At 42.4% G+C, this 13624-nt stretch overlaps 1 pseudogene; it reads right to left on the bottom strand.

Moving 5' to 3' along the window:
- Positions 1-7422: 7422 nt before the first annotated feature.
- Positions 7423-7539, bottom strand: LOC136650002 (5S ribosomal RNA; annotated as a pseudogene).
- Between the last annotated feature and the right edge of the window lie 6085 nt (positions 7540-13624).

Below are 13624 nucleotides of genomic sequence, written 5' to 3'. Positions count from 1 at the left end.
CTGTTTGTCCAAATGTTTGAAAGGACATTTGATAGCTGCTAGCAGTATTGGCTTTTAGAGGGACAAAGTGGGTAAGGCGATAGCCTTTATTGGGTGAGCGTCTGTTGGAGAAACCAAGTTCCTTTCAATAATACCAGCTGATACTAGTGGCCGGATATCAAATATCTGCCATATATTAAGACAACAAAGGAGGGCCAGTTTCACCTTAACCCTTTGCATCTCCACACCTTTGGAAAGCAGAGGCATAAGTGAGTGACACTTGCCATTTCGTGCACATATCTCAATATGTTTTGCTGGTGCTCTCAGTCAAATAGCTGCATTGATCCCTTTCTCAACTATGCCCCCCAGGAGCACACAATCACTTTTGGAGTGTACATGGCCACAGATTTTAGCATTCCTAATCAACTTCAAGCATTAAATGTTCAGGAGCACAGTCTATTGCAATGGCCCAATAATGGGTTGAATAGCGATACTGGATTCTTGAGTTGTATCTCCTCCCCCCTCTCCCATAAACGTGTCACGTCTTAAGTCACTCAACATTCCAATCTGTAAGCCTGCAGCTACTTATTCCAAATTGGACTTAGAAGACATCAATTATCTGACCTCTTCAAGTTGCTGGAGGGCAAAATCGGCATATCACCCATTTGGGGGAGCAAATTTATCCTGGTAGCTGAATGCACTCTCCACAGCCCTGGGTTGTCCTGGGATATTTGAGCACCTGAATTCTACTGACTGTAAACCGTCTCTGAGTGTGCAGTACCCTGGCACCAATAGAAGGTGGTCCAAAGGTATCAACTTCTACAAAAGAAGGTCACCTCTTTCAAACTAGAAGAAGCTCTCACTGTATTGACTATAATAAGGTTAGCAAAGCAGGCATCTTGCAAGAAAAATATGTAGCATATCTACTTTCCTCTTGTCCAAGAGCATTTTGTTAAACTGAAGCAACTGTGCTGTTGCTGAGTTTTCAAAGCTGTTTCCTGCATGCTGCAGTGACTCAGGCCTGTTTTATTTCTGTTTGGAAGCCAAGTGCTCTCATTACTAGTTTGCTTTTTGTTTAGCATCACACTATATGAATATAAACACAGTGTTCCAATTTAATCTTGGCAATCAGGGCCTTAAATTATGAGGAACTGTGTGACAGGAGTTCAAGGAAAATGCAAGAAAGCAATCCTCTTGTTCTAAAATCCTCAAAACACATGAAAGATTTGTTGAACAATTGTGTTCGGGTCCTTTGTGAATCTGAAACCAGAAAGGAGAGAGTCTTTCTTTTATTAAAAAGTTGCTATAAGCAATGGGAATTGAGGTTCCCTCTGCACAGAAGTAAATGGACTCTGCAAATTCTGCAGTGGAATGAACTGTTCAGACAAAAATCTCCCTGATATACTGCTGAGAATATTACATTATTATTAAAAATATTTACATACTGCTTATTACTGGCCCTCAGCCTTACAAATGAATTAACAAAAGGTATTAATCTTCCTCAAATGTTACTATCCTACTTGCCAGCGCACACCTTGGCAACCTGAAAGCAAAACATAGTTTGCAACCATTTTTCTTCCTGGTTGCCTGGGGCACTTCTTGTTCTCCAACTGACCACACTTATCTGATCGCATCATCCTTTCCATTCCTAGGTTTCCAATGGCAGAATGAGATTCTTCACTTCCTCTTGTTCCTTGATATTAGGGCAGAGATGGCCACATCTATCCGCCTTTGGGGCCTCAAGGACTCAAGACATCATCAAGGACTCAAGACAGATAACTCTGTGCATAAAAAATAGCATGGAATGAAATATCCATGCAGTCTATTTACATAAAGTGAAGGCAGCTTTGAATAGTTGGAGAAGGTATGTCCCTTGGAAGTCTAAAAGTTCTGGAAGGTAGTTGTTTCAGGACTTGCTCTGAAGCTCCAATCCCAGTGCTAAAACAATATACATGGGCCTGACCCAGCTATGAAGCAGGCTGTTGTGGCTTGTGTTAATAGCATGTGGTGGGGGCAAGGGAGTGGTGGATTTGGGGTGTTAATCACCACAAATCTGCTGCTGCCTCCTTCCAGCCTATTGCAGACGTAAGACATACTTGATCTGATTCCTTATCATGCTCTGTTTTCTCAAACCTGGAAATGTGGGACTTGTGGTTTTATGTCAAGGGACCACATGATAAAAGGAGCACCTTCATTTGCTCAGTCCCTTATTTAAAGTCTTTAAAATAAGACTCCTGGTCTTATTTACAGGAGTCCTGTACTTCCTGGTTTATGAAAATCACATAACAGAGCGTGGTAAGGGGCTTTTTGTCTAGCATGCTGTGGCAGAGGCAGCAGCGGTGGGCCCAGAGCTGTGTGTTATTGAGTGGCATCTCTGGTCATGCCATGTTTAGGTATTCTGGGGGAGAAATACTCCCAAATAGGAGACCTTACTTCAAACCCGTATGAGAATGACCAGAAGCCATAAACTCTGGGAATGGCTGCAGAAGCCATAATACACTAGCTGAGAGAGTTTGATCTGCAACCTTCAGAGGACCCAGGTCACTTCCAAGGGGAAGGAAAAATAATGCAGATTGAGTGCTGTGTGGGGGGAGATAAAAAAATTCTGTGACATTTCAAAGGTCTCCACATAAATAATTTATACAGGTGTAAAGATTATCTAGTCCATTTTTTGCCTCCCCTTTCTATAGATAATAATCATCTCAATGATTTCTGTTGATAACAGCTAACAACACATAGGCTTTGGCTATCTCTGCTATCAGAAGGCTGGAAACCACCAAAGGTAAGTCTGCACACTTGAAAGATAAGCCACCTTGTCCTTCCACTAACTCTCACAAATGACTTTCCTATGGTTTATTAGTCTGTAGTACTTAAAAGCACTGGATTCTTCCCTTGCTTTCCCTCTTCCAATACTTAACATTCCCTCTGCTTAGTCCAGTAGGAATCTGTCTGTTGCCATTCTCGGGTACTTTCATGTTAAGTTTGTTTAGCTATCACATTCTTTGAAAGTATAATTTGGATGTTAACCTTGAATTGCAGTCAAATGGATAACTTGGCTTCTCATTCTTTAAAACTGTGTGGTTAAATGTCACATAAATTTGTTCAGAGAGAGTGTAAAGCATTTGTTGACACAAGTATTTGATTTATTTTGTTTATAATCAGATAGTTCTGTAACAAATATGGAAAAGTAATTTCTGATCTGATATGCCCTGTATACTGTGCATTGGTTAATAAGTCTAATAATTTTTGTCTTGGGTCACTTAGAGCGCAATCCTAACCAACTTTCCAGCACTGGCATAGCTATGCCAGTGGGGCATGTGCTGCATCCTGCCGTTGGGAGGTAGTCATGGAAGCCTCCTCAAGGTAAAGCAATATTTGTTCCCTTACCTCAGAGTTGCATTGCCCTTACTTCAGGGATGGAAATTTGGTTAGAATTGTGCCCTTAAACTTTGACACAATATGCATGTAGATAAACTTACTGGCAACATTTCAGCAAGATCTTAATTCCATTTTTTATAGGACATGTATTCACCACTCCTGACACATAACACTTCTTTCGGCAGTTATGTGATCACAGTGTGATGATCAGGAGTCCTATTTTTGGAAGACTTGGGGGAACAGTTCCTCCACCCACACCTGTGTTTCTGACAACATGCTTGGAAAGGAGCACCCTATGAGTTACCTACAAGGGTCCTGTGAGTTACTTTGGGCCTGCCTAACGACATGGTCCTACCCATCAGGTTTTTTGTTTCTCCTATTGAGCAACAGACCATCACAAACTGCTTTTAAAAATTCTCCTGAATTTGCTATGTTGTGGGGTGCAGGGAGAGTCTGCTATATGAGAAATACAAGACCAAAGCTCCCATGGGTGGATGGAACTAACTGTGCAGTTTTTTTTTTTGACCTGAATAATTATCATAAATAATGAAGGGGGCTAATAGACCAGTCTGGCACAAGCCCAACCAAGAAGGGATTGCTGTAGGCCCAGTGTAGTTGTTCCTCTTCCTCAGTGGCTTTACTTTGGAGCATTTACTTTGTGCTTGTGTGAAGACAGTACTGAAGATTTTGGGTTGGAGTAGGAGGGCTGTATGGGAGACACATGGGAAGTGCCATTGGCTTCCCATTCTTTATCATGGCTGAAGCACTGTAATGGATTCATGGTTGTGTGCATGTTTTGAGGAGGGAGGGAAAGAAGAGACCTCTATTGGGCCTTCTTGAGATGGCATCAATGTGCTGTTGTCCTCATATGAGTCTGGAGTGTGCCCTAGAAAGGCTATTGTGTTTAGCTCGCAAAAAGGCAGTTATAGGGGTAACATGATTGATACTTGTAAAAGTATGCGTGTTGTGGAGAGAGTGGATAAAGTTTTTCTCCCAGAGGTCATTTAATGAAACAGGTTGTTGGAAGATTTAGGATGGATGAGGTACTTCTTCATATAACTCATAATTAGTCTGTGGAATTCTTTGCCACAAGATGTGGTGATGACTGCTAGCTTGGATGGCTTTAAAATACGATTGGACAAATTCACGGAGGACAGGTCTCTCAGTGGTTGCTATTCATGATGGCTGCGTGCTTCCTCCAGGTTCAGCAGTAGTAAGCCTCTGAACATCAGTTGCATGGAAGCAATGGTGGGAGAGAAGTATGCCTTTCTTTTACTTGTGGTTATGTGCTGAGAAAATTGCTGCAGCTCTTATGAGGAATAAAACATTATTCACAACAAACAAGGACATCTTTTTTTCACTGAGAATTTATCCAAGAGACTCTTGCCACTGCTACTGAAATCCCACCCCCACCTATGGATGGAAAAATTGGAAATTGCACCACTGGTGTTCAATTGTTTACAAAAGTTAAACAAAACTGGGTTCTGCATTCCTCTGAACTGTGGGAAAGTTTAGATCTGGATCTCAACTTTGTGTATTTCTGATGTGTTGTATTTATTTAGGTTTCTTATTCTTGCCTATGCTGAAACCTTGGAAAAGGTTATAACATTTAACCCCACAGAAATATAATGCGGTATAATGATGAGAAATCATCACGCAGTCTCTGCAGATCAAACTCCCGGCTACAGTTGACTCTGTTCCCCTGCCCTCACTTTAGCAACAGCCTAAAAGAACTAGTTGTACAGGTTGTGTCTAAATCAAGGTTGGTCAACTTGTTTGTTTTTTGAGGTCCATTCTGTTTTCTAGAGGCTAATCTGGGGGCCAAAGTGTATTTTGACAAAGGAACTAAGCACCACAGAAATACTTGGACTCGATAATGTATTATGTACCATATGTCAGGAAGGGCTTTCAAGTAACAGAGCACGTGTGCTTGATCCTAGCATAACTCTATTTATTTTTTGTATTTTTGTACCTTCCTCCAAGGAGCTCAGGGTAGTGTACATTGTTCCTTCCCTCCTTTTGTGCTTACAACAATCCTATGAGGTAGGCAAGGTCACCCAGGAAGCTTCATGGCTGAGCTGGGATTTGTATCTGGATCTTCCAGGTCTTAAATCCAGCTCTTGAACCACTACACAATCCTGACAAAACCCAAAAAGTACGGTAACAATGTGAATGTGTGGGTGCTATGTCAGTCCTAAAAACATTTTAACCTCACCTTGATTGGCAATTGTGCCAAATTTCAGAGGGTGGATGCTTTGGGGCCAGATCAGGTCAACAGTTTCCATCTGGCCACCCTTTGTTCTATGTGGCTTGGTCTTATTTTTAACTAGAGCAGTCTTAGAATTCAAGGTTTTGCTAGTGTGGTTAAAACTGGCCTGAATCTCATGGTAACTTCTTGACACTCACTGCTTCCCCCATGGAAAGACTGCCACATGTTTTGTTTTGCTGGCAACTCCACTGCTAAGCTTACTTCTGAAGATGATCCATATGGAAGCCAGGTGTGTGGAGGAATGGTGTGGAAGGTGGGCAATAGACTCAGTGAGGTTTTTGGCTAGGGTGAAGGAGCCCGGATATTTCTACTTCATCTAGAATGGTGGTGTGTAAGCACAATGTTTGAGAAACATTACTACCTGACTTGCAGCCCAATCCTAACCAACTTTCCAGAGCCAATGCAGCTGTGACAATGGGGCACACACTGCATTCTATGGTGGAAGGCTTGTCACAGAGGCCTCCTCAAAGTAAGGGAATGTTTGTTTCATCACCTCAGGGCTGCATTGTGGCTGCATCGACACTGGAAATTTGGATAGGATTGGGCTGTTAGGGCCCAATCCTATCCAACTTTCCAGCACTGATGCAGCCATGCTAATGGGGCATGCACTACATCCTGTGAATGGGGGTGCAGTCATAGAGGCCTCCTAATGTTTCCTTACTTCAGCACTGCATTGCAGCTGCATTAGCACTGAAAAGTTGGATAGAATTGGGCCCTTAATGACTGTGTACAGGTACAGGTACACAGATTCAATGGCGCTGAGAACTGTCAGACTGGATTTTCTTCCGCAGGATCTCATTAGTTTAACTCAAGGATGAGCAGACTCTACAGGACTAAGGGGATGGTTTGAAATACCCATTTTCCTGGTGCAGTATTTGGATTGATTTAACCTTAAATACACATAGTCTTGGCTAAAGGGTTTGTAGCAACTGAAATGGAAACACAAGTCTGAATGTGATTTGCAGAGTTTTGCACTGTTCCTGTTCTGAAAAAGGTTATTCAAATATGTAACATTTCCTCCATTTAAGCACTGCTGCAGAATCTGTTTAGTGTTATGGATGATGGTGGTGATGCATACCCCAAGCATCCTCTGGTGCTCTCCTGTAAACGAGAAAGAACTGAAATTCAATTTAAAAAAATACTCTGTGCTTTGAAATCAGATTCTTAAAGGGGAGGACCACTAGCCTTAGAAGGGCTGAGGATTTCACCCAGAGGATAGCACTGGAATGGGCAACGTTTATAGCTTCATGATAAGGCAACAGAAACATTAAATCTAAAATCACTTCCATACTAGAGCCCTTTAGCATTGCTGAGATACTGTTCTTTCACAGTTAGCTAGAAATGGAAATTAGATGTTCTAGAAAGTCCTTTAATATAGCAGTATTATCTAGCACTACTATTTCCCAGGATTAAATTATTTGATAGCACCTGCACACAAGTGTGTTCTGTTCCCCGTACTTGCTGTGAAACCCTTTGCTGTGTGCCCTTTAAATTAAGGGCAGCCTAATCCTAACCTGCGCTGGCGCAGCTGGACCGGGTAACCTATACAGTAGTGGTTCTCAAACTTTGAGGGAGCTTTACTCCCTCAGTAAGTTCTGGGGGGGGGGGGGTAGGCCAGGGATACAATTCCCAGGATCGCACCCGTATGGGGGGGTGAAGGCGGTGTTTGTGACTTACTTTATGAAGACAGGGCTGCAGTAGGCTGCAGGAGGTTTGGGGAGCCCTGTGCAGCCCTCTGAAGTGCTTCCTGAGGCTTGAATGGCTGGCAACCTTCAGTCTCGAAAGACTATGGTATAAGCCTACAGCACCAGGTATTCCCAGGCGGTCTCCCATCCAAGTACTAAGCAGGCCTGACCCTGCTTAGCTTCCAAGATTAGATGAGATTGGGCATGTGCAGGGTAACAGTTGCTGTCACAACTTGAAACATGTTTATTTTGCAGGAGGTGCTTTGCGCCTCCTTTCTCCTGATGTTCCAAGCCTTGGGGAGCACTGCAGAGGGCTGAGCAGGGCTTCCCACACCTCCTGCAGCCTGCTGCAGCCCTGTCTTCAAAAAGTAAGTCACAAGCACCCCCCTCGCCCTCCATATGGGTGCATTCCTGGGGATTGCTTCCCTGTCCCTCCCCTTCCCCTGCCCCTTAAAGGGACGGGGGAACCTTTACACGAACTGGTGGGTTGTGACCCACCAGTTTGAGAACCACTGCTATACTGTATCCAGAGACACCAGGGGATGAAGTTAGTAGATTGCATTAAGAGACATCCTTTCTCCCATAATTCAACCACTTTTTCTGCTTCTGCATTTGTGTCATTAAAAATGAGCTCCAAACCAGAGCAGGTGGGAGAGCAGGTGGGAAGCAGGGAGGCAATACTAAAGAAACTGGTGAGGTAGCATGGGGGGGGGCACAGTGCTAAGTTTTGCAGGCACCTCAGTGTGCCCCCTGCCTTTGGAGCCATTCTGGGTGGTGAGAGCAAAGCAGAGGAAATACCTCCAATTTGCTCTTGCAGCTGAGGAATGGCTCCAAAAGCAAGGGGAAGGGGCTGCTTCCATGGCATGTTGAGGCATATGCAAAACCTAGTGCTATGTGCCCCCTCTGGGAATGCTACTGGATTGGTGACTGAAACCTATTTAGGCAGTCAGCAGAATGAAATGGAAGAATAGTCTGCACCACAGAATGGACAGCAGCGGAATGGACAGCAGCATCACATTTTTAAACACTTCCCTATGTAAAAAAAAAGTTCTACCAGTAATATAAAATCTTCTAGCAAAGTGTTCCTCAAACTGTGGATCGGTTCCCACCAGGTGAATCGCAAGCCCATTTCAGGGGGTCTTCATTCATTTCAATATTTTAACTATTTAGACTTGATGCTTCCATGGATCTGTACCTTTAACAGGCTACTATGTATATGCTTTTAACAGTGATAGTCAGTGATAGTCAGTCAGATACCCAGGGGCTTATTCCTGGGTAACTGTGGATTGGAGCCTAGGAGTGTTAAAAATTTCCTGCTTGATGATTTCACTTCTGGCCAAAACCTCACTTCCAGGTTAATGACGTCACTTCTGTTGGGTTCCAACAGATTGTCATTCTAAAAAGTGGGCCCCAATGCTAAAAAGTTTGAAAACCACTGTCCTAGCACATTGGAGAGAGATATTCTTCCCCACACTTCATGCCTGCTACGCTAGCTTTCTATTTGCAGTGCATTTTTGATCCAGGATAGCGTTTCAGTTGTGTAGCCTAGGCCCAAATGCTTCTGTCTCAAGTTACTGTATTTTCACATTTCCTCCAAGGAGATGAGGATGGCAGATAGACCCAGGCCTGCCATTAAGGGTGGATTTTGGTCTAGTGCTAAGGGCAAAAAAAGGCAATAAATTACTCCTTAGTATATGATTATATTTTTATATAAAAATGTAATTTGGATGTTCTGCCTTAGGGACCAAGATATCTTACTTGTTCAAGCTCATGCAGTGAGTTAAGCTGGGATCTGATTCCAAGTCTCCCATCCAAGCCTTTTGTCCACATCAACAATGTGTCTTACTCATGTGAGCAGTATTCATATGTTATGTTCAATGCATGCACAGTCCCTGCCCAGTGTTCACAGGGTGTTGATCCATATATGTATATAGTTTTTATTGTGCTGTGTTCCACACGAATACAGCAGTATGTATGAGTGCAGTACATTTTTGAGAGGCCCTTAATGGCTTTTAAAATGAACACATGTATACCTATTCAGAAGAAAACATGTACAGACACCTGCACATGTGTACAATGTAATGTGTGAATAAATGGTCTTTTATACTTCCGTGACAAGATAGCATGTTAATAACTACATGTGAAGCATACTAAAAAGGGGTTAAAAACTGGGACCAAAGAATTTCAGTCAATTTCTAGAGGAACAAAAACCAGAGCTTCTAAAATATAACCTGCTATTTATTGGCTGATTCCTTAAAATCCTGCCAGCAGGGTACATATCTTATTTGCTGAGTGGCCATTTGGAGCCTGTCTCTGCTGTGACTGCATTGGGCTCTACATCAAATCTCTCTTAATCCTCTAATGAACCTTCATTAAAAGTAGACCGACATTAAATCAGTACTTGGAAACATTATGTAAATGAAAGAGGGGGAGGAATAAAAATATCAACATCTCTCTCTCTCTCTCTCGCTCTCTCTCTCATGTGTATGTTCAGTTCTAGCTTTTAAAAAAAGTGTGTGTGTGTGTGTGTGTGTGTGTGTGTGTGTGTGTGTGTGTGTGTGTGTGTGTGTGTGTGTGTGTAAGACAAACAACAAAATATCCAAATATTTTCTCCTCAAGTATAGTTTTATGGCCCAATCCTATACTTACCCACCATCATTGTGCCTCTTCTGTTGGTGCTGACTGCCGTAAATCAATTAGTGCCAGTCGTAAATGGCACTGCTGCAGTGTGCTACTCAGCATGGTGGCAGGTATGCTGGCAGGAAGGCTGGAGCCTCCCTGCTTGCCCAGCAGATCCAGAGCCACCTGCTAATCCAGGAAAGATGGCAGAGCAGGCAGAAGGGGTGGGGGTGGAATGTGGGGCAGGGATAGCGAAACGAGGTGGTAACGGGGGAAGGTGGAACCAGGCAGTGATAGGGTGAGAGGGGGTGGGTCAGCTCCGGGAAGGGGGTGGGTTTGGTGATAGGGGCAGCTGCCAAATCCTAATCCCCTTCCTGGACCTAATACGCACACATACGCACATATAGGCATGCATAGCCATTGGAAGCTATCTTGTTCTGCGACCTGCTTTTTCTATTGTTGAGGGAAGGGGAAGCAAGCAGTGAAAGCCAATGGAAAAGACAGGGGTAATGAGAAGGCTGGTCAGTAATACGAATTGTGGCTGTTTCCCTGCCTGTCGTAGTCTTCACAAAATCAAGATACAGAACTAAAGCAGTTTCAGGAAATAAAGAGCTGGGAGAGACATAGCCAAAGATGTGTCTGTGCAATGGAGATAAGAGTTGAGTCCAAAATTTTGAGTGGCAGAATAAAATTGAATTGTGACTTGTGTATAAAACAGCCTTAAAGAGATGAATGAGGAAGAGGTGCCATTTGCCTTCACAAAGGGATGTGTGCCAAAACACAAAGATCTCCACCTAACAGCATACAGTCCAGCATTTACAGATGAAAATAGGAACAATCTTTTTGTGTATAACACCCCTCTTCTAATTTTTCACGCCAAGGACCATTGCCTGAGCATCACTCCGTATTATGCACTGCCAAAGGTTTCTCACTACCTGCCATACATTGTACCGTGATTTATTCTTCAGTAGGTTCTATTGTGCTGGCTTCTGGGCAGGATATATTAGTTAAAAAACAACAACTGTTTTTTGTATCCTCTGGGGAAAAACCCCCAATTAAGAATATTTAATTTCACAATGAATTTTATTGTATTTATAGTCATTCAACTCAAGCACATGCAGCAGCATTGCTTTTCTCAGTGGTTCCCACCTTTTCCCAAAGGTACGGGAACCACTAATTTTTTGCAGGCTATGACAAGGCATTGTGACACAGTGGTGACAGCACTTCCTGGATTGTGCCACTGCCATGGAAAAAGGGGGGGGCGGTTCTGACGTTCTGGGGATCACTATGACCCGTGCCTCTGAGCAACTCTGTAGCACGATTGTGACCCACTTCTGGTTTTCCAAAAACCGGAAGTGGGTTGTGATCGTGTTACATACCTGTTCTGAGGTGTGGGAAGGCCCGCACAGTGCACTCCGGGCTCCCCGCAATCTCCAGAGGGTCATAGTGATCCCTGGTTAAGTCAGAAATCCCCTTTTTTCATGGCAGTAGGTTGATCTAGGAAGTGACATTGCCGACACAGCTTGTCACCATTTCCATTAAGGGGACATTCAGTGATTCCAGTTGCTCTGTGGGGGTTGCAGCCACCCAAGCTGGGAACCACTGGCCTATCTGGAGAGGCAGGTATGTGAGGGAAGGAAAGAAAGTTACCTGGTGCATTTCCTGTTGTACTGAGGAAGCATTAGTCATGAGTCCCACTCCATTCCCATATACAGCTGGATGAAACAAAAATGGGTGTTCTTTCAGCTTGTGCCTTTCAAGTTAGCATATCCCTAACACTGGCTGACAGTAGCAGGAAAAGCCACTCACCCCAAAGTGCCAGTTTTAATGAGTGCTGAAATTAATTGCATGGTAGAATTACACTTAAGAAGTTGGCTCAGGGATACTTGATCTCCACAAAGATGCTGTTATTTCATAACTGAAATGACATCACTGTTTCAGTTATTAACAGGAAAAGATCATGATTTTTCTTGGATATTTTCTCTATTCTCTGGCCTCTACTAATGTGTCGGATTTTTCCTATAGTTTGTGAGATCTGGTGTCTGCCTGAATTTAGGCTTCAAAAAAAATCAAAGTATGTGAAACCTTTCCAGAGCCACTTGAATTATTTTCTCCTAGAATGCATGCAATACCAGCACCGGATTGCTGAGGCCTGAAGTATATCCATGCACCAGGCCTTCTATGGTGCCTGCCACCCAACCTTTGAAGTCACATTGGGTGCTACCGGTGTTACTGGGACAGAAGGCTCCAGAGTCTGACCACCCAAATGGGCCCTGTGGCAAAGAGTGTCTTTGTTGTTGTATGAAAAAAATAAACTTTTGCAACAGGGTTGCAGCAGAGATGGAATCCTAGACAAAACAATTAACTGTGAGTTGATAGCAAAAAGAACAGCAAAACAAAAGATGTGGGTGTACTTTAGTTTTTCATTCCTAAGGAAATGACCCAAGCAGTGATGTGAAGTCTGGGAAAAACAAAATTTTCAATTTTTGAAAAAAATAAGAATTTGGAATTTTTTAAAAAGTAAAACGTACAAAAGTGGGTATTTTCTTGTATAAATCTTTTTTGTATCATTTAAATTTTTTAAAATTAAATTCAAATGCTAGTCTGTTCAAGCATGCTCTGGGATCTTTTAAGTTCTAATCATGGTTCTTTTAGTGTGTTTTGGTAAATGTCAGATGGCATCTGATGTTTATTAGTCATGGCACCATGCCAGGAAAGCTGGTATGCAAATTGTGCACTAAATGGTTGAATGGCCATCACTCTGGCCATCCACGTTGGCCAACCATATTGACTCTTACTCTATACGGACTCTGAAAACCTGCAGTTTTTGCTTACCATCAGCTGGTCAGTACATGCACATGCATATTGTCTGAAATGAATTGCAGGTTATTATTTATGGTTTTTTCTTTGTTCTTTCAATATCATTTTGAGGTCTTTTTATTGTTTGTTTTGTATATGTGAACTGTTCCATAAGTGCCTTACTTATACACAGGTTTATCATTTTTTTATGTAGCTGTAAAAGCCAAAATAAACAATTTGTATAGTGATACTGAATAAATTGCCAAAAGCATGGAATTATTTATTATTTAGTTTTATATGTGTAAATATTTATATCAATTATATTTTAGAAATGCATACAATTTAATGCACTTTCACCCTTAATTTATACTGTATTTGCATTATTTGGAATTTTTGCAAAAATTTGGAAATAGTTGACACCTTGCTTTGCATCACTGAGACTGCCCAATCTTCTTTTAGTGACTTTTTTGAGCTTATGGTCCTATTGCCAATAAAATGCACAAAATAGTTTTGTGCTTGTGTTGCCTTCCCCTGGTCCATGCTAAATTTGAGAAACATTGGTCTGTGGGACGCATGACTGGCATTAATTTTAGTAGTAGGCTGCAACCAAAATTTTTCACACATACCTTTGGGGTTGGTTCACACCTTAAGTTGGTGTGTAGAATCTACAAAAAATGGGAGGGCTATATCTGACTTGTCTGTACTATCAACACTCTTTGTTGAATGAGTTACATGAGTAAGCATATAAAACCCGCCTCTCTTTTGTGTAATAGTGTGCATAATGCTGTGGACGCATAGACTTGTATGTGCATGTGCATCCAACCGCACATCACATTTTCTACTTGGAAAGTCTGCTTATGAGCAAGCCTGTGATGGTGTTTTATGGCCCAAAGTG

This window comes from Tiliqua scincoides, chromosome 4 (genome assembly GCF_035046505.1).
Source record: "Tiliqua scincoides isolate rTilSci1 chromosome 4, rTilSci1.hap2, whole genome shotgun sequence".
NCBI classification, from domain to species: Eukaryota; Metazoa; Chordata; class Lepidosauria; order Squamata; family Scincidae; genus Tiliqua; species Tiliqua scincoides.
Note: the sequence above shows the minus strand (reverse complement) of the source record. Positions and strands in the feature narration are given on the sequence as shown.